This window comes from Panicum hallii, chromosome 3, assembly GCF_002211085.1.
Source record: "Panicum hallii strain FIL2 chromosome 3, PHallii_v3.1, whole genome shotgun sequence".
Lineage (NCBI taxonomy): Eukaryota > Viridiplantae > Streptophyta > Magnoliopsida > Poales > Poaceae > Panicum > Panicum hallii.
In genome coordinates, this window is record NC_038044.1 from 28,645,653 (window position 1) to 28,672,636 (window position 26,984).

Below are 26,984 nucleotides of genomic sequence, written 5' to 3' on the forward strand. Positions count from 1 at the left end.
GAAACTCTCTGTTATCAAATGAGGAAACTCAATCTGGAGATCATTCCTCAAGGTAGTCTGAATCTCCTATCTATTGAACCTACTCTTCAAGATAGAATCATCATGTCGCAAATGCATGATGAAGGCATCAAAATTGTCAAACAGAAACTATCTCAAGGAGAAGCAAAATATAGGTGTTTCCACACCGATCATCAAGGATTTCTATGGTTCAACAACCGTATTGTTGTACCTAAGGATCATCAGCTTCACAAACAAATCCTTGATGAAGCACATCTATCCAAGTTTTCTATTCATCCTGGTAGTACTAAAATGTACCAAGATCTTAAGCAAAACTTTTGGTGGACCAGGATGAAAAGGGAAATTGCTAGATATGTATCCGAGTGTGATACATGCCAGAGAGTCAAAGCTAGTCACCTGAAGGTATTCGGTACACTCCAACCACTACCTATTCCATCGTGGAAGTGGGAAGATATTAGTATGGATTTTATCGTTGGTCTTCCCAATACATCCTAAAAACATGACTCTATATGGGTAATTATTGATAGACTTACCAAAACTGCTCACTTTATTTCTGTGCATACCACTTATTCTACCAAGAAGTATGCCGAAGTCTATCTTGATCAAATTGTTCGAGTGCATGTTGTCCCTAAGACCATCATTTCTGATTGAGGGCACAATTCATTGCCCGCTTTTGGGAACAATTGCAGTCTGCTCTTGGAACCAAACTAATTCGAAGCTCTGCATATCATCCACAAACTGATGGACAGACTGAGCGAGTCAACCAAATTCTTGAAGACATGCTCCGAACTTGTATTATTCACTATGATACAAGCTGGGACAAGTGTCTCGCCTTGGCCGAGTTTTCTTATAACAATAGCTACCAGTCCAGTCTTCAAATGGCTCCCTTTGAAGTGTTATACGGTCGAAGATGTCGAACTCCTTTGAGTTGGTCTCAGACCGGTGAGCGCCAAATTTTTAGACCAGACTTAGTTACCGAAGCTGAAGATAAGGTTAAACTTATCCAAGCCAATCTTAAAGCCACCCAGTCTAGACAAAAGAGCTATGCAGATCAAAGGAGAAAACCTTTACAATTCCAAGTAGGGGATTTTGTCTCTCTCCGAGTATCTCCTACCAAAGGTGTTCAGCGTTTCGGCATAAAAGGAAAATTAGCGCCCTGATATGTCGGACCTTTCAAAATCACCGAAGCTTGTGGCCTAGTGGCTTACAGACTTCATCTTCCTTCTCAGTTGGCCGCCATGCATGATGTCTTTCATATATCTCAACTCAAGAAATGCATCAAAGTGCCTACTGAGATCATTGAACAACAAGCCATAGAGATCGAGCCTGATCTATCTTATGTCGAATGGCCCATTCAAGTTCTAGATACCAAAGAAAGAGTCACTAGGAGAAAGAAGATTAAGAAGTATAAAATCTTGTGGGACCACCATACTGCAGAAGAAGCCACCTGGGAAACTGAAGATTATCTTTAGAAAAACTTTCCTGAGTTCCTTAAGAATCTTTAGGTAATTATCTTCCTATACATCACTCTGGTAATCTCGGGACGAGATTTCTTTTAGGGGGGAAGGTTGTGACACCCTAGGTGTCAAAATTGTAAAATATTAGGAAGAATGTGAAATGTAAATACATTAAATTAAATGAAATTGGATAAAGGTGTGAAATTTGAGTGCATATGTGAAAATAAGGACTTGTGTGTAATTAGTTCAAAAATATGAGTCCTTTTGTGAAAAATGTTGAATTAGAAAGGTAACTCTCAAATTTACACTAGGGGTCAAAGTGTAAAAATATAAGTCATCATTACATTACCTGAACTCGCAATTAAGTCCAAAGTTATATGAAATTTATCAGTCCAAAGTTATATGAAATTTATCTAACCAAGGACAAATACTTTGGAAAGTTTGATTTGAGTCCAAAGTTTTTAAATAAAGCTCTAATCTTTGAGTTTTTGAATGTGAACCCTAAATAACAGAGGTAGGATTTGAAAAGTTCTACAACTTTCATGTTGACCATTTCTTCATTTGAGCTTTTGAGCAGTGGGGAAATATTGATTTATAGAGAAGTCCCTAGAGCTTTTGAAGTTCACAAATCAGCCCCTGGCACCCCCTGTTCTTCTTCCTCCTCTGCCTCCTCTGCCGCGCGACAGCGCCGCCACCCGCTGCCATTGCTGCGCCGCTCGAGGCCAGTTACTGCCCCAGCGCCGCTCCACGCGTCGCCCCCGAGCTCGCCCGCCGCCTTAGCTCCTCTCTGTTGGCCCTCCTCGAGCACGCCACGATGCCCTACCGTCCACCGAGCTGCTTTCTCTCTGCCGCCGCAGGCCGCAGCTGCTCGCCGTCCCTGCCGTGCTGCCGGTGCCATCTCCTGCTCTAGTAGCTCCTATGCGTCGCCTCTAGGCTGGTCACCGCCCTAGCTTTCCTTCTCTGGCTTTCCTCCGCGCGCGCCACGCCGCCCAGCCTCTGCCCGAGCTCCGCCCGACCGCCACGCCGCGCCACCGGCCGCCAGCAGCAGCTACTGCTCACCGTGCCCTCTCTTTATCTTGAAGCACGCTCCCAGAACGCTCCTCGACTTCTTCTACCCCCTCGTGCGACCATTGTTGCCTTCTTCTCCCTCTGCTCGACTACTTCGCAGAACCTCCGCCACCCGACCGAGCTGCCACCTCGCCGTCGCCGTGGCCAGCACTCGGCAGCCTATAAAACCCCCTCTTTTCTTGCCCCGGCGCATCCTGAGCTTACAGTTCTTCTTCGCCGCCGTCCGGCTCACCGTCGACCCGCCGCTCCCATCATCCTCTGCCCTCGACAAGCATTGTGGCAGAACCAACCTAAATTATACCGACTCAAGTAGAGTCCACTCCCGAGGGCTCCAACGTGCTTCAAACGGTATAATCCCTTGGCCTGTCGGGTAACGTCCCAATAATGCACCGATACACAGGATCAAATAAGGTTACCTCACACGAAGGTGAGTCCAGAGATACAATCACCATCATATTTTACATCACAGGGAATTACATTACAAGAGTTTTCAAAAGTAGTATGAAGTTCCAAATTTAGAGAAAACATTACAAACTGTTAAAGTTATGGTTTTTGGTAGCAAAAAACATACGTGACGATATACAGCACATCGTCAAACGGATGTCATGCTAAGCCCGGGCACGACATCACTCGGTATCATCAGTGTTGGTCGGGGACGGATCCCATTCCACGGACCATCCTTCTAGAAGAGCACAGGGCCAAGACAGGGGAAAAGTAGGGTCTTCAAAGGTTTTACCTGAAAAACATATAACTAGTAAGATTGAGTATACTAATACTCAGCAAGGCTTACCCGTTCATGGTATACTTAGCCATGTAACTAGACTTATGAAGGCTTATAATGGTTCGGGATTTAGTTTCAGCTGAAAAGCAACAAAGAGTAGATCCTTAATTTCAGCTTTTAGCTTTCAGGTTCTAGTTGATTATCCATTCTAGGTAAGCAACTATAGTTATTCAAGCATGGTAGAACTTATTATAACAAACATCAGCATTGCTCCTCATATAGTTGCTCTTATTACTCTGTGTGATAAAGGAATCAAGCAGTCTCAACCTTCGTGAGAAGCGGACGATTCTGAATTGAATTCAACCTTGCAAGGTAAACCTAACTCACACGCTTGGAACACCCAACGATTGTTCCGAAGCAACCGTTTGCCTTTTATTCCGACTCGTGGACAGGTCCACCACAAGCGACTGCAGGACCATACGCACACCCAATGTGTGCAGGACGTATGCCTATAGCGCAACTACATGACCATACTCCTGGTTGCCCTGCAACACGTATTCCTACACATCGAACCAAGTAACCAAAAGAACCAAATACATGTGGTGGGAGGTATGTCCACTCCTCGGGCCGATTGGTTACTAGGCTTGCCGCTTACCCAAAACTCACGGCATGTGGTTAGTACTTTCAAACGCTTAACCCCGATCGGCACACACCGCGACCTTAACCAATTTATCAACACAGACGGGGTATCATTCCTTTCCATGATACTGCACATAACCCCGTCCGTCATCCTTATAGTGATTACAGGAATGTAAACATTGCAACTCCTATATCGCGCGAGTGACAGAAAATCACCCGACTTCTACCGGTCCTATTAGCGTAGCAGCTAGTCGGACTCAAGTTCTAGTGTTCAGTACATCGGTTCCTGGAATTATGCAACTAGGGTTCCAAGCAAGTCCTAAGAACTTAATGCATAGAATTACATAAATAGATATAGATTGCAATGTAATTAAAATAGTGGGTTATGTCCGGGGCTTGCCTTTACTTGTGGGACTGAAGTCAGGGATGTTAGTATCGTTGTCTTCCGAACTTTGGTTCGGGGCTTTCGATATTCCTTGGTGACGTTCACTTGATCTTCAGATACATCCTCTGCAGACTTCTGGGAGATCTCGTAGGTATCATTTGCTGAAGTAGTCGTATCTATATGCAATGCAAACATCATATTCAAAGTGTGCACATAAAGCTACTTTACTTCACAATAGAGTTGCAATTCAACATTCCCTTAACATGCTACTCACATAACAATAAAAAGGATCTGAACTAAACTTAGATAGAGCTCTAGGGGAACAACTAAAGCAGCTATATCTTAATTGAGATGTGCTTAAGTGCTATCCTAGGTAACTAGGTGTGGTTGCATCAACTGGTTTACGTCAGCACAACAATTGAGTGACGTACAGCCGATGGGGTTACCTAAGCTAGACTTGTTACAAAACTAGGTGGAACAGAACACTAAACTTGGTCTAGGCTGAAGAGATCACAAGTGCGGATTTAGACTGAAGAGGATGTGGCTGATGGACTAGTGTCGATGGGAATATGTTCTACAGATGTGCAGCCGATTGGAGTGTGATTGAGGGTATGTGACCGATAGATATATAGCCGATCTCTCAGCCGATAAATCGGCTGATAGAAGTGTGTGGATAAGGATGGGAAAACTAAGGATTGATCGGCCATAACCGATATGGAAAACAATTAGAATCAGCTTGGATCGGCCGATAGCAAGAATCCTAAGATCGTGTGTGCATCTCCGATACATCAACTATGTGCAGCCGATGTAGGACATAACAAAAGAATTGTATCGGTAGTAGGCGATATTAGAAAGATAACAATTGTATCAGCTAACCAGCCGATGGTAGAAGCATATCAAAAGATTTACATCGGCTGACAGCCGTTACACAGAAACATCGTAGACTCAAAAGAAATGGATGCTTAGCGGCTGAGCTGATAGCCGACACTGAAGCATAGCTGCCGAGATGTATAAGCTAAGCAGCAAATACATACGAACTAACAAGGATCCTTATATGAACAGGACCTTAAGGAAACGGCAATCAAAACAAGGACAATGTCTTGATGGCAAGGATATGAGCACTTGTGAAAAAGGATTAACTAAATATCACACATCTCTACTTAAGACATACATCCTATGATTTGCCTTTCAGCTACAACACATGCATATCACATAAGGTACAAACAAAGCATTCATTTCCTAATATTTAACCTAGACCTCAAATCAAAGACGTTCGACTCAAGATCACAACATAAAACTTGTAAAGTTTGACCTTGGGATTCAAACAAAACTGGTTTTGTATTTTTATGAATTTCCTTGGAAAGTAGAAGTTCACTGATTTGAAATAAAGAAGGTTCTGGAAAATTTACAGAGAACACCCTAGAACTTTCTAAATCAAAGAAATTAAGTCCCTGGTCGGGGAAAACAAAGAATAAGAAGATAACGACGATGTTCAGGCAAGGGGAGTCGCCGGCATTAGGAAGATTCAGTGGATCAGGGCAAACCTTAGGGTAGCTTTGGTTGTGGAGGAGAACGGTTGGAAAGTGAATTCTCGTGACGAACAAGATCAGCGATGAGAAGTGCTCGATAATGATGAGGTTCCGGTACGGGAAAGATGAAGAAGCTTGCCTGGGGATTGTAGTGGGTGGAAGATGGCCGGAGAGATGTTTCTCACGGTGACCCGTGGTGACGGTGGTCGGTTGAGCGATCAACGAGGGGTAGGAACTGTTGGACGTCGTGGACCCCTGGGACGAGACGATAGAGCCGGATTGGTTCGCTATGCCAACTTCTCCGCGAACCTCAGGGTTCTCCTGCTCACAGGCTAAGCCTCCACAGCTCACGCGCGTGTGCCGCTGAGACACGGCCGGCACACTCGCGTAGCTTCCTGTAGGACCGCCGCACCTGATCACATCTCCAGTGCACCGCTTCTGCTCTGCTCCCACACCAACGGCCCCCATCCTGCATGCGCGTGGTCGGTTGTCTTGCATACGCACGCGTCTGCGGAAACGAATCGGGCCGGCCGTCAGTCCTGCGTCGCGCGTTGGACCCGCGTCACGCTGCTCTTGCCTCGACCTCCGCATGAGTGGAGGGAGCTCGTCGTGCCTGGCTGCACCGTGGCACTCAACCATCTCCTACACCACGTTCTGCGCATCCAACCGCCTCGCCGCTGCGCAGCTGCTCCTTCCGAGTTCGCCGCGCTATAATCGCCGCCTTCGCTTCGCCACTTCTCCTTCCAGCTCGCCGCCTCTCGTGCATCTCACGAGCGAGTGAGCTCACGTCCTTGATACGGCCACTCTTGCACCACCAGAGATCTCCGTGGCGTAGTCAGGGTCGATGCCACCGCGTTCCCGCATCTTGCGCAAAAGCTTTCCACCACAACTCCTCCTGCGCGTGCCATCGCTCTGCACGTCGTTGCCCTGCACAGTTACTCCTCTTCTCCTGTTGCCGGACCCGCGCTTGCTCCGGCCTTGCTGTGTCATTCCCGCGCATGCCCGAACCGCGTGCATTCTCGACCCGCGTCATGTCTTGTTTACACCGCCCGTGTTCTGCTCGCACGCTGCCACGCCACGGCCGCAGCTCCACTTGCGCCTGCGCCGCGTGCCTGCACTGTTAGCTGTTTGCGCGTCCACGCTCCTACGCCGCCACCATCCGCGCCTGCCCGCGTTGCTGCTCAACCCGCGCGCCTGCGCCGCGCCTGTTCCAGCCCAGTGCCTGCTGCACCATCCGCACCGCGTTCCTGCGCTGCTTGCCCGCGCTAGCGCCCGCGAGCCACAGCCCCGCGCCACCCGAACCGCCCTGCGCCGGCTCGCCCCCGCGCACCTCCATGCCTCCCGCGCGCGCTCCGCACCTGCTGCCACGCACGCCGAGCCGCCCCGCTCCAGCCGTCGCCTGCGCCAGCGCGCTGCGCGCCGCCAGCCCGCACTCGCCCGGCGTCGGCTCCGCGCCGCCTGCCGCCGCGCCGAGCCGCCGTAGCCGAGCGCGCTCCCATGCGCCCAAGCCGCGTTAGCCTCAGGCTCGCCCGCGCCGCCCGGCCCTCGCGCACCTGTGCGCCTGCTGCGCGTCCGCTGCTTGCTCGGCCGGTAGTGGTGAGAGAGAAGGGGGGCCAAAAGAGATAAGGATGGAGGCCAAGAGAAAAACGCCAACGGTGGAAACAAAAGGAGGCGCCAGGATAAGGAAGAACAGAGAAGAAGGACAGATGGAATTTCCCAAGGACTTATGCGCAATTTCAGAAAATTGCAGGGACCTTTCTGTAAAGTATAAATTTCACATTAATCTAAAGCCCTAATGAAGAAATGCCCAAAATGAAAGTGGAGAGTTTTTCAAACTCTACAACATTGCTTTAGAGCTCAAGTTCAAAAACTCAAAACTTATATCTTTACACGTGAACTTTTGAACAAAAGTTGGATTTGAATTACTTTTGTCCTAAAGAGTGTAACTTTATAAAATTTAGGACCTAAATGCAAGAATTTATGACACGTCATGATGACGGGATAGACATGTCATAATGATTGGATAGACATGTCATAATGACTTGCACCTTTTACACTTTAGTCCTAAGTAACTTTGAGAATTACTTTTGTAAATCATCTACTTGCACAAAAGGACTTGTACTTTTATAAAATTACATAAACACCCTTATTTTTACCATTTTACCCAAACTTTTACACAATTCAACACTTGCATTTCTAATGCAACTTTTGGATAAATATATATTTTTTTACAGGGAATAAAGTAAGAATAACATGTTTACAAAACCACCTTTCACTTATTTTGAAATTACCCTTATCCAAATACACTTTGCAAAAATAACCCTAGGTTTTTCTGTAATTATAAAAATACCCTTTTTACTTGCACTTTAAATTTTCAAAAGCTTCACATAAACACACACAAGCTTTACACTAACAAGCACATACTTCACACTAACAAATAATGTGCCTAGTTTACAAGTACATGAACTGTCACAAGCATATCACCCGAACCACATCACCCCGGCGCAGCTGCTAGACCACACCCCTACCCATCTCCAAGCTCTAGTACGCCGAAACACCACCGCCATCGTCAAGCTCCACCGCCGCCGTCTTGGGTCACCGCCGTTTTACCTATTCTGGCCAACACCAACCGTCACATCACCCTCAGCAAGGTTTCCCCTAGTCCCCTGATCCTTCCCAGCCAGCTTCCCCTCGCCGCCGGCGACCACCACCATCGGAATTTAGCCGGCGCATCTCAGCTTCTCTTCCCCGACGAGCAAGGACCCAATTGCTTTGATTCAATTCTTTCTGAGGGCCTGGCTGCAAGATTCCAGTCCCTCCCCTCATTTCAAAATCAGTAATCTTTAGAAATTGGTAGAAATTTATAGAAAATTCAGAAAAATGTCAAACTTGTTTTGCTGAAATCCTCAAACAAAATCTTACAACTTTTTTTACTAGAGTTCGGGTTGAAACCAAATACTTTTTGGGTTATTCTAATGATTAGCAAAAGGGGTACCTTGTGTGTAACTTGTGCATTTTAGCTTACTTTTACGTGATTTTTGGTATGCAGCATGTTTAAGGTATATGTAAGATTGTGTAAAAAGTTCACCATAATTTATGCACTCTAGCTTGAACTAATTTGAATTTATACAAATCAAGCTTGAATTGGTTAAAGTTCATTTAAACATGATACTAAGGTTTTCATGCCTAGATTTTTTTTATCATGTAGTGTTCTGTATTTAAGTAGTTCATAATAAATATTTTAAGAATTTATGGCACTGTTTTACCTAAGGTTTGAATTTAAACTTAACATTTGAACTAAATTCAAATGCTTTAGTGTTTGTTTTAGAAAATTATGAAAAATTCATAGTAAACCCCTCTGCTAGAAACAAGTTTACCCACAAAAATTCAAGATCATAACTTTTATAAATTTTAGAATAAAAATCCATCTTGTTAATCTCATTCAATTAATCCCATGGGTTAAGATAATTGAATTGAGATGCAAATAATAGGTTTGAATGCAAATTTCTTATTTTGTGACATTGTGTTCATCAAATTGTTGGATTGCAACTTTATCGTGAAGTAAAACTCTTAACTCAAGAACCATCTAAATCAAATCATTGCATATCATGTAGATTCGACTACACTCGCTGACGGAGACTACCAGTTGATCCCGGAATCAGAAGGAGATAATCCTGAAGACCCCGGGAACATTATCAGAGATATAACTGAAGCCTCGAACCAAAGTTCGGGAGATATTAACATCTCTAACCCCAGCCCCACCAACGAAGGCAAGCCCCGGACATAAACTCGCTACTTTATTTACACTGCAATCTACATTTATATATATACTTGTGCATTAAGTTCTTAGGAGTTGTCTAGAAACCCTAGTTGCATATTCCTAGGAACCAATGTACTGAATACTAGAACTTGAGTTCAAATAGCTGCTATACTAATAGGACCAGTAGAAGTCGAGTGATTGTCTGTCACTCGCGAGCTTTATAGGAATTGTAGTGCTTACATTCCTGTAATCACTATAAGGATGACGGATGGGATTTATGTGAAGTATCATGGTTGAGATGATACCCCATCTGTGCTGATGAATTTGGCTAAGGTCGCAGTATGTGGTAGCGGTGGTTAAGCATTTGAAAGTACTAGCCACATGCCGTGAAATATGGTAAGCGGTAAGCCTAGTAACCAATCGGCCCGGCAAGTGGACATACCTCCCACCACTCGTATTTGGTTTTTCCGGTTACTCACTTCGATGTGTGGGAATACGTGTTGCAGGGCAACCAGGAGTACGGTCATATAGTCGCGCTACAGACGTACGTCCTGCACATTGGATGTGCGTATGGTCCTGCAGTCACTTGTGGTGGATCTGATCCACGAGTCGGAATGAAAGGCAAACGGTTGCTTCAGAACAATCGTTGGATGCTCCAAGCGTGTGAGTTAGGTTTGCCCTTGCAAGGTTATGAAATTCGATTCAGAATCGTCCGTTTCTCGCGGAGATTGAGACTGCTTGATCTCTTTGCCACATAGTGTAACAAGAGCAACCTTATGGTTATCAAAGATGATGTTTGTTTAAAAGATTCTACCATGCTTGAATAGTTATAGTTGCTTACCTAGAATGGATAATTAACTAGAATCTGAAAGCTAAAATTTGAAAGTAAGGATCTACTCTTTGTTGCTTTTCAGCTGAAAACTAAACCCAGAACCATTTAAAGCCTTCATAGTCTAGTTACATGGCTAAGTATACCATGAAACGGGTAAGCCTTGCTGAGTATTAGGATACTCAGCCTTGCATTGTGACTTTTGTTCAGGTAATCCCCCTAAGGACTCTGCTCTACCTGTACCCTGGCCTTATGCTCTTCCCGATGGTTGGTCCGTGGAGTGGGATCCGTCCCCGGCAAACACAGGTCCATCCGAGTGATGTTGAGCTTGGGCTTAGTTCAATATCTGTTCAGCGATGTCTGGAAGTGTCGTGTCTTGTCTTTCCGCTGCAGATACTCTAACTTTATACAATTTGTATAAATTCGTACTAGCTAGGTTTTTATACTTTGGATGTATACCATGTAATATTATATCGGTGATGTAAAAATGGTTGGCATTTGTATCTCTGGACTCGCCTTCGTGCGAGGTACCTTGTTTTGATCCTGAGTTAGGTGGTTTTATCGGGACTTTACCTGACAGGCCAAGGGGTTACACCATTTGAAGTACATTGGAGCCCTTGAGAGAGGACTTGCGTACTTGAGCCGGTATAATTCAGGTTGGTTCTGCCACAATTGCCCCCTGAAAGTTGTCGTTGAAGACCTTCTTGAGCCGCTCCCAGGAGTCGATCGATTTGTTGCTGAGGCTCTCCAACCACGTGAGTGGCGCAGGGTCCAAAACCATCGGGAAATAGACGACCTTGGTAATGTTGGAGCCCCCCACGACTTCAATGGCGGTGGAGTAGCAACGCAGCCATTGTTGAGGAGCTTGCTTGCCATCATACTTGGTGATGCCGATCGGCTTGAAGCCCTCATGGTACTTGTAACTGCTAAACCATGTGGAGAAAGCTGGAAAATGGTCGCTGCAGTCGGTACCCTCTGTCTTGGCTATTTCGCGCTCTTTGCGCCTGAAATTGATCACGGACCGCGCATCGCGTCCTTCATTGATTCGTTGGTGCAGGTCTTATAGAGGAGGCCGATGATTGGCCTATCGCGGGTTACCCCCTGGAGGTGGCTGCTGCCTCCCGCCAGGGGCCTGACTCCCACGAGCGTTATCATTGTTGCTGCGCTGAGGTCGGGGACAGCCGCCTGCCGTTCGACTGTGAGCCTGGCTTCGGTTTTTGCCCATGCGCTACTACTTGAGGGTAGACATCGGGTTTTGTTGATCAAGCTGAATCCAAGCCCTCTGTGCGTAATGAAGTGCTTGACGCACGTTTTGATCGTTACTACGCTCGAGTATAGCTGTTACCCTGGTGATGTTGGCCACCGGAGTCCTGAAACCCCGCTCGCTGACGGTAGCAAATTCGGCGTCAAGCTCACGATGCATAGATCGCATGTGCTCATTGACCCTCCTTTGGCGGGCTGCGCGAGCTCTGTTCCGGGTCCTCCGTGCCTCACGATCGGCGTCGTTTTGATCACGGGCGTTGGCTGTGGCCTCATCTTCAGATACCGCATCAAAGTCGACAACGGGCAAGTCACCATCATCCTCGCCTTCTTCCGCCATCAGCACCAGGCGTGAGATGAGCTCATCGAAGCTCGCATTGACTAGCTCAGTCGACTCCTCTGCCACGGTGGCTAATGGCCTGCCTTCCTGAAAAGGCACGGGCTCGAGGTGTGCCACAAGTCGGTCCTCGGCCTCGAGTAGATCAGAAAGTTTCATGCCCTTCCAATACACGAAACGCCCCTCCGGAGTGGAGGTGATTATCAGACTGTTGGCACCAAAACAACCCGAAGCCTCCCGACGCACGGTGGCTTCGGGCTTTCTGAGTTGGAGTAGAGAGTCCAAGTCCTTCTCCAATGTGGAGAGGGACTCGGAGACGTCGGCCTCCTGAAGATCAGTGGCCAAATTGCGTAGACCGAGTCGTGATCGGCTATGTGAGTCCTCAGATTGGAACGGGTCCAACCCGAGCAAGGTTGTTGCAGCGCTGGATGGAGTCGCACCGAAAGCAGACTCCTCCTCAGTTCTCGTAGCGGATCCATGGATTGACAAGTCATCAAGATTATCAACGAACTTGTCGAGGTCAATATGAAAACCTGCCGCGGGAGTTTTCGGCTTCATGTCGACGAGAAATCACCGAAAACTGCCTGTACCACCTGCGATGCAGACCCACGAGCCAAAAACAAACATCATACCCTGAGAAGGTACTAACCTGGTGAACTGGAAAGATGCCATCGAGTTCACCGGTGGATCTTCGATGCGCTCCCCTACCTGGCGCGCTAGCTGTCGGTGTTTTACCGGCTGCCCACTGAGGGGTATACCCAAGGTGGTAAGTTTAGGTGAGGAACACAAGATTTAGATAGGTTTGGGCCGTGAGGTGCGTAATACCCTACGTCCTGTATGGTGGATTGTATTGCCTTGGGTGTAGAATGTTGTCTTTTGAGGGGGTCCCTGCCCCCCTTACATATCCGGGAGGATAGGGTTACATGAATCCTAACCCATTACTAGCCAAGGAATCGTACCCGAGTATAACTCGAGTAGTTTCCTTCCATACTGACTAGCTTTATCTCCTTCTCACACGAGTAGAGAACAACATAAATAAGAGATAAGATAGGCTTTATCTCCTAATCCTATTTAAACTACGTTATGTACATAGTCCCATAGCCCCGGGTCTGACACTTCATCCTCCTTCTGCGCACGCGCAGCCCAGAACGCCGCGCCGGCGATCTCACTCTCCGCTGCCGTTCTAATTCTAGTCGAACTGAAGTTCCACCCTTTCTCCTCCTTCGCCAAGAGCACCATCAGCACTACATCTCCACACCGAAGCTCCCTGACCAATTTCCTTCGCCTTCCTGCACTCCAATCGCCGGACCACCATCGCCGCCCTCGAAACCTCGCCGCGCCGGCTCTGTTTCTAGTTGAACCGCCGCCTCCAAGCTTCGCTTCTATGATTTCAACCACCCCCAAGTCCGCTGTGAGTTCCTGAACCTTTTTCCCCACCTTCCCCTCGCCGCTGGTAAGCCTCCTCGCCGAATTTTGATCGCCGCCGCTCGACTTTTTCTGTTCAAGTCGATTAGGGACCCAAATGCAAGTCTCTATTTCTTTCTAAGGTTTTTTCTATAAAATAGCATGAATCAATCAGTTACATGCCTATCAGCTACACATCCATCGGCCACACGCCCATCAACTACACGTTGATCGGCTACACCTCTATCGGCTACTTTTAGTGAAGAAAAATCACACCCGATGCGCGCACAAATTGTTATCTAGGTTAACACCTTAAGCAAGTATCGGCTAGACAAGCCGATGCACACCCCAATCAGCTAGATAAGCTATCTGAAAAACATGCTGTGAAGTAGATCCGATCAGCTTTGTAGTAACCGTCACCCAATAGCCGTTTTGAATAAAGTTTGTACACCAGAAACTCTACTTAAGTTTATTTCCTCCAAATATTTTTGTTGTTTGTACAAATTAGTTAAGTCTTGAAGTGATGTATTGAATGTTCTTGTTGGATTGCAACTTTATCGTGAAAATAAAATAGTAAAATAATAACCATTTGCTTCAAATAATTGCATATCATGTAGATTTGATGACACTCGCCGATGGTACCTACGAGCTAATCCCAGAACTCGACGAGGGTATTTCTGAAGCTCAAGTGAACATCGCCGAAGATCTTTCCGAAGCCCCAAACCAAGGTTCAGAAAATATTGACATCACTAACCCCAGCCTCACCAGTGAAGTAAACCCTCAGTGCATAACCCAGTATTTTAAATTATGCACTTATATCGTTATATATCTATCTTGTGCATTAAGTGCTAGGAGTTGTTATGAAACCCTAGTTGCATGAAACCTAGGAACCTATGTAATTTTTCCAAGTCCTTATCGAGTAGATGCTCTGCTAATAGGATTGGCAGAAGTCGAGTGATTTCCTGTCACTCACGAGATATAGGAGTTGATTGTTTACTATTTTGCAATCACTATAAGGATCACGGACAAGGTCATGTGCAGTATTATGACTTGGAATGGTACCCCGCCTGTGTTGATCAATTTGATAAGGCCGCAGTGTGTGGTAGTAGTGGTCAAGTGTTTGAAAGTACTAGCCACATACCGTAAATATGGTACGCGGTAAGCCTAATACCTGATTGGCCCGGCAAGTGGACATATCCCATACCACTCGAATTTTGGTTTATGTACACACACACCAACGTGTGGGAGTACGTTCTGCATAGCAGATGGGAGTACGGTCATACAGTCATGCTGTAGACATACGTCTTGCACATTGGATGTGCGTATGGTTCTGCAGTCGCTTGTGGTGGCGCTGATCCACGACCCAGAATATGAGGGGAATGGTTGCCCAGAAAGAAAAGTTTTCGAGCATGTGATTTAGGATCCCTTGCAAGGTTATGAAATTTGATTCAGAAATTGTCCGTTTCTCGCAGTGATCGAGACTGCTTGATACTTCTGCCACATAGAGTAACAAGAGCAACAGTTGATGGAACAATATTGATGTATGCTTTAATATCTACCTTGCTTGTCTAGTATAGATGCTCACTTAGAATGGTTAATTGAACTAGAATTTGAAAGCTAAAATATGGAAATAAGGACAAACTCTTTGTTATTTTTCAGCAAAAGAAAACCTAGAGCCTTTCAACCTCTCACGGTCTAGTTATGGGCTATGTATAACCAATTGACGGGTAAGCCTTGCTGAGTATTAGTATACTCAGCCTTTCTAGTAATGTGGTTTACACGTATGTCATTCAAGGACTTAGTTGCTAGTTCTCCTTGGACCTGCACTTTACTGCCTGGCTGGTCCGTGGAATGGGATCCGTCCCCGGCCAGCAATGACTCTTCGGAATGACGTCATGCTTTAGGCTAAGTATGGTGCCTGTTTTGCGAAGAGTAGTCGCGATGGTCTGCACACTTAAGCCGGAATAATTCAAGCGGCTCTACCACAGACTGCTATCAGAGCTAACAAGTGTACACCGGAGATATGATATATATACTATACGCTATCAGAGCTAACAAGGTATTTTGTAAAATTGCATTGGTTTCGTTAAGGATTGTGCTTTGTACGTAAAGCCCTAGGGATTTATATGGGAGTTATCAGGTAGCTACTAATATATATATATATATATATATATATATATATATATACACACAGTACATTTATAGTACTACTCTAACTTCCAGCACTACATTTCTGTAAAAAACTTACTTTTGAGCACAATCAACTTTATATTCTGTAGTGACGCATTCGATGATGTGGTAAGAGGGTAAGGATCCTCAGCCAACCGAGAGAGCTTGGCCTTCCTGTCGGTGATGTGAACCGAACGCTGTTTCTCAAGCAGTGGCTTACTTGAGATGCTGCCAATATACCAACAATAAGTTGATTATATTGGGAGTATATGGTTAGGCACAGGGTATGGTGACCGCTGTTCATACCCCCATTTTATACGTATCCCCGTGAATACGTTGCGAAAGTAACGTATGTTAACGTCATCTGTACGGCGGAAATTGTACGGATGCTGTTTCTATAAGTGAACAGTAATGTTTAGGAACGCTTTCATGACGTGCTGGCATGAAAGGTTCATGATATATATGATTTTTCTGCAGGTACGCTAACCCGGACTCGATAGGTTCTGAACAAATAGGATCTCTCGCCTAGCTATTATAGGGAGAGACGTATATATATACTATTCTACCGAAATTAACCACGTAAGTCCAAAAATAATTGGCAATTGTTTTTAGTTGTGAGGATGAGTAGTACGTGCATGCATATTTCATGATTAAACAAAGTGAATGAATTAAATGCCTAGTTGTTTTAAGGATATCTAGATGTTGCTTATCAGAAGTGCAGTCTTGAAATGGTCATACAGACAGCCTTAGGGTTTAGTATCTCGGCATCTTTTATTTCATCCTTAAGATCTATATCATCCATCTGATTTCCAGCCTTTGCTATTACCAGAATCATGGCGGATTTTCCAAAGATCTTTTGGGACCACGAGGGACATGCTCATATCAATGCCTTGCATTGGGAGAGTTTTCCACGTCTCTTGTGGGAGTCACTTCAGTTGTTTAGCTACACCAAGCCACCGCAATATGATGGAGTGGAGTATAGTGAAGACGGTGTTCCTCGGTGCAGAGTGAAGATGACTATTCCTCAACATCCATCTCGATCCCTGTGGCAGCCCATCGAGATTGATGTGGTTGGTCACCGTCTAGCAGACACTTTTGAAGCAACAGCTCTTGAAGCTATTAACATTTTTTGCGACCAGCATCCAAATGAAGTTGTCGGGTATCCTATTGGTTTGTTCCCTGCAGCAGATTCTTGTGACCCCGAGTGGACTTTTCGAGAATCACACTTTGGACACTTACTGGGAGATTTGACGGAAGAGACGCTACGTGCTACAGTTAGGTTTATGAATGCACAATACCGTCATCAGATACTTCAGCGCCACGGTATGAGCCAGATGACCAGTATAGCCCAAGGTTATCACAGAAACATTAACCGGCAGATTACTCAGATTGAAGAGCTCCAAGCCATGATCATCGCACAGCGGGACAAAACCATCACTCACCGAGAGGATCAGATCATTGAGTGTGATACATTAATCATTCAGCGCAACACTGTCATCGAGTTTCTTCAAGAGCAAGTCCACGACCTTACTCTTGAGCTTGACGACTCCATCGCCCATATCAATATGCTTCATGAGCAGTCAGCACCTCCTGTCGCACATGAGGAGTCTGAAAGTGAAGATGAAGAAGAAGACCCGGAAGAGATTGAAGGAGTTTCCGATCTTGATTCCAAGCATGGAAATCCCGAACCTAATCCTCAGCCCAATCATTCTTCTTTAGGCAGCTAGTCGTCTGTGGGCAACCTCGACGATTTCTAGTCTTTTCCAAATCATCGACCTTCTAGATGCACTTACTGTAGTATAGTGTGACATAGGGAGTGAGCAGTCTAGTTTGACCTAAGGGCCACTTGTTGTATTATATGTAGCATGTGTAGGCATGGCTTGATTTGTATTTAGTAGACTACCGAGATGTAACATAGTAATGACCACTAGTTTATGATTTATAATCTGAGTTTCCTATCCGGTTATCTATTGAGCTATCTATCTGTTGCACTATCTCCATATGTTTTATTTTTGTGCGGTATATTTCTGAAAATGAAAGCAAGTATTGGTGATTTCTAATGGACATCTTCCATTGTTCAGATGGTTGGCGCTACGCGTGGAACCCTTGAAGGTTTCAGGACGGACCAGGCTAGCGGTTCCTAACAACCGCCACCACCACCACCAAATCTAGCAGAAGTAATGGCACGACTGTGACAGTTCAAGTACTTGTAAGCTAGGCACATTATTTGTTAGTGTGAAGTATGTGCTTATTAGTGTAAAGCTTGTGTGTGTTTATGTGAAGCTTTTAAAAACTTAAATGCAAGAAAAAGGGGTAATTTTATAATTATGAAAAAAACTAGGGTTGTTTTTGCAAAATGTATTTGGATGGGAGGTAACTTCAAAATAGGTGAAGGGTTGTTTTGCAAATACATTTTTCTTACTTTAACCCTTGTTAAAATAATGTGTTTACCCAAAGTTTCATTTGAAATGTATGTGTTGAATTGTGTGAAATTGAGTGAAGTTGATGAAAATAAGGACATAGGTGTAATTATTTTAAAAATATGAGTCCTTTTTATAAAACGGTTGAATTACAAAAGTAAATCTTGAATTTTTACTAGGGATCAAAGTGCAAGTTTGCTAGTCATCATTACACTGCAGAAAACTTGCAAATAGATCCTAAATTTAGTGTAAATTACTTTCCATAGGGTAAAAACTTTAAGATTTTGAATTTAGTTCAAGGTTTCAAAATAAAACCCCATTCCTTGGTTTCTTGAACTTAACCTTTAAAGCAAAGTTGTAGCTTTTGAAAAGTACTGCAACTTTTGTTTTAGCCATTTTCTCATTTGAGCCCTAGATTTATGGGAAATTATGGTTTACCGATAAGCCCCTAGGATTTCTGTATTTTGCAAACAAGTCCCCCGGACCCCCTCCCCTCTTCTTCTTCCTCTGGCACCCCTGCTGCTCCTCTGTTTCCCCCTCTGCCCTGCTTCGCGTCTGACGCCGCCGCCTTCCCCGGCCATGTGCCGAGCATCGACCGTCCCCGGCGCCACCTCCAGCTCCTGGCCGCTCCACGCGTCACTTGGACACCGGCCGCCGCCCCAGCCCGCCCCTGCTGGCCCTTCTTCACGTGCGCCACGCCGACCCGAACGCTGCCCAGTCGCCAACTTACCGCCGCCGTGGCACGGACCGAGCATCCCCTCTTGGCTTCTGCTCTCCTGTCCACGAGCTTCTCCAACCCGTGCCCATCCCATTTCTCTTCTCTTCCCTTTTGCCCAGCGCCCCGAGTACCCGGACCCCCACCGCTCCTGTTTTTCTACTCTGGCGAGCTTGGCTCCCTGTGGGCCGCCACCATCACCCCTTCCCGCACCCTACAACCCCCTGGGGAGCTTCCCCTCACCTCACTAACACTCCCAGGCCATTCTTCGCGGCCGGATCCCCACCGGAACCACCTCGCCGCAGTTCACCTCCTCCGCCGCCGCTTCGGTCCGCCGTGGGAACCCCACCTCCGGTCGTCCCTTTCCCTTCCCAAGACCTCCAGAAGGTGCGCCTTGAGCTCCTGGTGCTCGCTGGCCGCTCCTTCTCCACTCCCGACACCACCCCTAGCCGGAATTTGGCCGACGATGTCCCTGTCTTTTCTTCCCCACGAGCGTCAAGCCGAGCGCCGAGCCATCCGCTGGAAAATTCTCGCCGTCCCGTCCTGCCCCATCTCGATTCCAGCACCACAGAGCTTCCTCACCGCCCCTGCTTGCCCCTCGACCCACCCTCATCGCACTTTGTTCTCTCCTCGACCGGAATCGAAGGAATACTGTGCCGCCATTGCCGCCGGTGAAACCTGAGCCACCTCCACGTCGACAACCCCCTTCCGCCCCACCTCCAGCCGAACCAGGTACCGAAATAGCATCCCCATGACTCCACGATGCTCGTGCACGCTCCATCCCTCCATGTTCGCCGGCCCCTCATCGGGAACACGGACGCACCGCCATGGCCGCCGCCATTCCTCGCCGTCGACCTTGCTCCGCTGTCTTTCTTTGTGCCCACCACCCACCAACATGTGCACCCCATCCTATAGATCGTGTAGGACCAGTTTCCCCTCGGCCAAACCCTCGCCACCGGCAAGAACACGCCGGTCAGACCACCACGATCGCCGTCTTGACCCAGCAAGGACTTGATTGCTTCGATTTGAAAAGTTCTTGGGTCCTTTCTGCAAAATAATCTGAGTCTTTCAAATCTTTTTCAGTGAACTTTGGAAATTCCTAGAAATTTGTAGAAAAATCCTAAAGTAGCAAACTCAACTGTTCTAGGTTATATTAGTTAAAATCTACAAGTTTTATGTTGTGATCTTGAGCTAAATGTGTTTGAATTGGGATCTAGGTTAAATAATAGGAAATAGGTGCTTTAATTAGATCTTTTGATCCATAGTTGTGCTGTAGTTGAAACTTGAAACTTAGGATGTGTGTGTTATGTATAGCTCTGTGTAAAAGTTTCAAGTCCTTTACTGCTCTTTTGCTTAGACATTTAAGTGCCTTTGTTTTATGTTGAGAAAAATTTAGGATTTATTTAAGGATGCTTCTATTAATATTTGTATCTGAAATTTATAGCCTAGCTTCCTTTTTGCATGTGTAATCCATAGTAAAAGTATTAGGATAAGTAGTAGGCTATACACCAAGTTATGGATTTATGCTTATTTCCAAAGATAATTCAATTATGCTAGTTCTTGCTTATGAAAAATTATGAAAATATTATGAGGTATTTCTCTTAAGGAGTTTAACCTGTTCACAAAATTTCAGAACAAGATCTTGTGTATATCTACAGTTATAAATAACTCTTAATCTGTTAGTGCTGTTTTTGTTTATTCTTGTGACATAGTTTCTGTGAAGATAAAATCTTGATAAATTTACAGTAGTTTAGAAATATCTTTATCTGTAGCTGATAAAAGTTTCAACCCTAGTTCTATAGTAGTTTGTCCTGTAAAAACGAAACATGTTCTAGGTGTTAACTGTTTGCAATAATTCTTCTGATTTATTTACTGCATAAAATATTTTAAAAATTTTAGGGTAATTTTGATTCTGTTTGTTCTGTTTGTTATAATTTTTGTAGTATTAGATCTTAATCTTAAAATCAAATGCTTATAGTTTATAAACCATATCTATTAGGTTAAAATGAAACCAGCCCTAGTTATTTTATGAAGTTAAGCATGTTGTTTAGTGTAGCTAATTAAGTTAGTCTATACTCGATAAATTACTGCCCAGTAGAAGAGTGAATGATATGTTTGGTAAATAGAATATTTTTTGTTTTGCATTGTTGATAAGTTTGATAGTCTTAGCTCATATTTTGGTGATAGACATGTATGATGTTAGTAACCCTTTTTCACGAGTGCTCATGCCCTGCTATTGTGACCTTGTCCTTGTCTGGTTTGCAATCTTTTAGGGCCCCTTTCTATATCAAAATCCTTAATTACCCCTCTCTGTCAGCACGCTTCTATCGGCCGACTTATCGGCTGCAATATTTGGCCACACACCCTCAGCTATACACCCATAGAACACACCCCTATCGGCCACATGCCTTTTTGGCTGCACGTCTGTAGGACACCCATCAGCTATATGCCTACCCACCACACGCCCTCTTTAGCTACACATCTATCGGCACAAGCCCATCAGCCACATCTTCTTCAGTCTAGTTCCGCGCTTGTGGTCTCATCAGCCTAGACCGATATCAGTGTTCTGTTCCACCTGGTTCTTGTAGTGGGTCCGATTTAGATGACCCCATCGGCTGTACGTCAATCGATTGTTATACTGACGTAATCAAGCCGATGCAACCATACCTAGTTACCTAGGATAACACTTAGGCACAGTCAGTGCAGAGTAGGACAATCAGCTACACGACTGATATGCCCTAGTAGATATAGGAGAACATTAGGGATGAAAACCGACTACACAGCCGACCCACCAATCGGCTAAATACACCGAGACACAAACCGTATGGATACATAGTTCGACTAGTCTACCAATACACCATCGATAGTTACTCGCACTAATCAACTGGCTATGCTGATGCATCACTAGACTAGTTCTACCCGATATGTAAATCGGCTAATGTGCCGATGCACTAAATCGACTAGTATGCCGATTCACAGATCGACTAGTACACGTACACAAATCGGCTCAGCCGATGTTCACTAATCAACTAGTTTTGCTAAAGCATGGATCGGCTCTGTCGATACCCACGTGATCGGCTAGATACGTCGATACTCACACAGATCAGTTAAGACACAGCTGCTTTAGGAAACACCCCTTCTGCTAAAATAATCGATACCTTCATCGATCAATTAGGAAGTCGATGCACCTATCAATCGGCGACACAGGCCAAAGTACATAACCCTAGACCAGTAAGATAGCACAGTCGACACGTCTCTGTTAGGCACAACCAAGGCACATCAATCGGCTAAACCTGATGCACCCTCATCAACTAAGGCAAGCCAATGCACCAACCAATCAGCTAAACAAAAACATGCTGCTAACTAGATCCAATCAGCAAGATCCTTCCTTGTTCTATCCTTGAAGCACTGTACCTTTAACATTCCTATCCATATCAGCCAATTTGACCCCAGGTGAACTCAAATCGGCTAATCTCTTCTGCTCATATACAGAGATCGCTCCTGCAGATTTCTCTTCCAAACAGAAATCAGCAGATTTCCTAAAACTGTGTAGATAGCTCCCTCATTTAGCAATTCTATCAGCTGAACCCCTATTGTTTCCAATCGGCTCTGTTGTAATCCTCAACATATAGCCGATTTTAATTAGTTGTCCACCTAAAGCTCTATCTAAGTTTAGTTTCAGATCTTTTTGGTTGTTATATGAGTAATATGTTAAATGAGTGTTGGATTGCAACTTTATTGTGAAGCAAGATAGTTTTATGTGCACACTTTGAATGTAATGTTGCATTGCATGTAGATACGACTACTTCCGCAAACAGTACCTACGAGATCTCCCAGGAGTCTACAGAGGATGTTTCTGAAGACCAAGTGAACGTCACCAAGGGATTATCTAAAGCCCCGAACAAAAGTTCGGAAGATAATAATACTAACATCCCTGACTCCAGCCCCACCAGTAAAGGCAAGCCCCGGACATAAACCCACTACTTTATTTACACTGCAATCTATATTTATATATATATACTTGTGCATTAAGTTCTTAGAAATTTTCTGGAAACCCTAGTTGCATATTCCTAGGAACCGATGTATTGAATATTAGAACCTGAGCCCGACTAGTGCCATGCTAATAGGACTGGTAGAAGTCGAGTGATTTCCTGTCACTCGCGCGATATAGGAATTAATTGTTTACAATCCTGCAATCACTATAAGGATGACGGACGGGGTTATGTGTAGTATCATGGAAAGGAAGGATACCCCATCTGTGTCGACGAATTTGGTTAAGGTCACAGTGTGTGGTAGTGGCAGTTAAGCGTTTGAAAGTACTAACCACATGCCGTGAAATATGGTAAGCGGTAAGCCTAGTAACCAATCGGCCCGGGAAGTGGACTCGTCCCCCACCACTCGACTTTTATTTTATGTTTACACGCACCGACGTGTGGGAGTACGTTCTGCAGAGCAGACGGGAATACGGTCATACAGTCGCGCTGTAGACGTATGTCCTGCACATTGGATGTGCGTATGGTCCTCCAGTCACTTGTGGTGGCATTGTTCCACGACTCGGAATGAAAGGCAAATGGTTGCTTCGGAACGACCTGTCGGTGTTCCAAGCGTGTGAGTTAGGTTTACCTTGCAAGGGTCAAAATTCGATTCAGAATCATCTGTTTCTTGTGAAGATTGAGACTGCTTAATACTTCTGCCACATAGAGTAACAAGAGCAATCTTATGATGAGTAATACTGAGGTATGCTTTAAAAAGGCTCTACCTTGCTTGAGTAGTTATAGGTGCTTACCTAGAATGGTTAATGAAACTAGAATTTGAAAGCTGAATTATGAAATTAAGGACCTACTCTTTGTTGCTTTTCAGCAAAAGCTAAACCCAGGACCTTTGCAAAGACTTCATGGTCTAGTTATGGGCTAAGTATACCTAATTCTGGGTAAGCCTTGCTGAGTATTAGAGTACTCAGCTTTGCAATATGATTTTATTTCAGGTAATATCTCTGAAGACCCTACTCTTCCCATGCCTTGGCCCTATACTCTACCTGATGGTTGGTCCATGGAGTGGGACCTGTCCCCGGCCAACACTGATCCTACCGAGTGATGTCATGCCAGGGCTTAGCATGATGTCCGTACTAGCGACGTGTATAGTTGTCGTATTTTAAATTCCACTGCCGTGAACTTGAATCTTTAAACTGGTTTGTAATAATTTCTATCAATTTGGAACCTATGCTACTTTTGGAAGCTCTTGTAATATAAATGCCTGTGATGTAAAATATGATTGCAATTGTATCTCTAAACTCGCCTTCATGCGAGGTACCTTGTTGGATCCTGCTTTCAGTGGTTTATCGGGACGTTACCTGACAGGCCAAGGGGTTACACCGTTTGAAGTACGTTTAGAGCCCTTGAGAGAGGACTTGCGTACTTGAGCTGGTGTAATTCAGGTTGGTCAGCTAGTACAGGCACAGCAGAACCAGTTCCGTCATCAGCAACCAGGTCGTGATGAACATCCCTCTGCTAGTTACCATGATTTCTTCAGCACACAGCCCCCACTTTTCCATAAGATCGAAGAGCCTCTTGATGCGGATGCATGGCTCCGCACTATTGAGTCCAAGTTCGCACTACTGTCCGCACCATGCTCCGAAGCAAACAAGGCACTCTTTGTAGCATAGCAGCTTCGTGGCATTGCTCGCATTTGGTGGGATCATTATTATGCCATGCAGCCAGAAGGATATGTAGTCACATGGGAAGAGTTTTGGATCGCCTTTAGGGCACATCATATTCCTGAAGGGCTCATTGAGCGGAAGCTCAATGAATTTTTAGCTCTTACCCAGGGAACCCACACCGTAATGTAGTACGCACAGGCTTTCAATCACCTGTGTCAGTATGCGGGTTATCATGCAAACACTGATGATAAGAAGCGAGATCGTTTTCGTCATGGTCTGAACACCAAGCTCAAAGAACGACTGAATCTGGTTAAGACAGACACATTCAATGAGCTGGTCAACATGGCAATTACTCAGGAAGATTGCATTTCAGCCCATCAGGCAGAGAAGAAGTGGAAGATACCCATTGGACCCTCGACTGCTCAACCCCCAAGGTATCGGTTAGTCCAGAATACATCTCCATGAGCCCCACCCCAAAATAATCAGTTAGGCAGATGGATAGCTAGACCCCCTCAGCAGTCTAGATACAACAAGCCACCAGTACCTCAGTCTCAACAGTAGCAGCAACAGCTTGGATCAAGGCTGAACTTTCCGCAGTACAACCAGGGAAACAACAACAATCGTTGTTTCAACTGTGGCAACTCATCGCATTTAATCAAAAATTGCCCTCAACCAAGGAAATCATTCCAAGGGCAGACTTCCAACCCGAGCAACAAGGGCAAAGACAAGAAGCAAACTGTACAAGTCCGCCAAGGAAGGGTGAATTTCATGACTCTCTCTGAACTTCCTGAGGGTGCACTAATAATGACGGGTACTTTTACTATACACCATCAACCTGCAGTTATACTTTTTAATTCCGGTGCAAACCATAGCTTTATCAGTCTAAAGTTTGGAACAAAAGTAGGCTTGGATTTCTATCATACTAAAGGAACATATATGATAGCGACTCCTGGCGGTAAAATTGCTTCAAATCAAATCTGTAGAGATGTGCCAATTCAATTGGGTAGCAACTTGATAAATACAGATTTAATTTTATTAAATCTAGAAGGAATGGATATCCTACTAGGTATGCATTGGATGATTAGGCACCAAGTATCATTAGATATCTCTTCCTGAGCAGTTGAGATAGACTCACCTGATTACAGAGCTACTATTTGTGGCAGAACCAACCTGAATTACACCGGCTCAAGTGCGCTGAACCTTTCTCGGAAGGTATTAAAGGCTCAACCGCACTTCAAATGGTGTAACCCCGTGGTCTGTCGGGTAACGTCCCGATAAAACCACCTAACTCAGGATCAAAACAAGTACCTCGCACGAAGGCGAGTCCAGAGATACAAGTGCCGACAAATTTTACATCACAGGCATAATATTACATTAGTGTTCAAACTTATATTGTAGCGAAACTAACTAGTACAAATTTATACAAAACTATTCAAACTTAGAGTAGCTGCAGCGGAATTAAAACTCGATACTACGGGGTGTCGCGGAACAGATATTGAGCTAAGCCCAAGCTGAACATCACTCGGAAGGACCTGTGTTGGCTAGGGACGGATCCCATTCCATGGTCCAACCATCGGGGAGTGCATAGGGCCATGGTATAGGCAGAGCAGAGTTCTCAAGGGGATTACCTAGAACAAAAGTTATATTGCAAGGCTGAGTATCCTAATACTCAGCAAGGCTTACCCGTTCATGGTATACTTAGCCATGTAGCTAGACTATGAAGGCTTGTAAAGTTACTGGGTATAATTTTCAGCACGTGTGAAAAACCAAATTACGAGTGGTGGGGGGTATGTCCACTCCTCGGGCCAATCGGTTACTAGGCTTACCGCTTACCATATTTCGTGGTATGTGGCAAATACTTTCAAACGCTTAACCACCGCTACCACACACTATGACCTTATCAAATTTTCATCAACACAGATGGGGTTCTTACCAATTTCATGAATCACAACCCCGCCCGTCATCCTTATGGTGGTTACGGGAATGTAAACAATGCAACTCCTATAAAGCTCGCGAGTGACAGGAAATCACTCGACTTCTACCGGTCCTATTAGCTTAGCAGCTAGTCGGGCTCAAGTTCTATTATTCAGTACATAGGTTTCTAGGAATATATGCAACTAGGGTTTCAATACAATTCCTGGAAACTTAAATGCACAAGTAGATATATATGAATATATAATTTGTAGTGTAGTAAAATAGCGGTTTATGTTCGGGGCTTGCCTTCGCTGGTGGGGTTGGGGTCAGGGATGTCAAAAACTTCCGAACCTTGGTTCGGGGCTTCAGTTAATTCCTCAGCGACGTTCACTTGGTCTTCAGAAAATCTTTGCTCGTGTTCTAGGACTAGTTCGTAGTCCCCGTCGTCGAGTGTCGTTGATTCTACATGATATGAAATGATTTGAATTAGGTGGTTCTTGAGTTAAGAATTTTACTTTATGATAAAGTTGCAATCTAACAATAGATAAACACAACTTCATAATACAAGAAATTTGAATTCAACCCTACTATTGGTATCTTAATTCAATTATCATAATCAATTGAATTAATTGAATTAGGTTAACAAGTTTGATTTTTAATTTGAAATCCACAAAGGTTATGGCTTTGAATTTTTGTGGGTAAG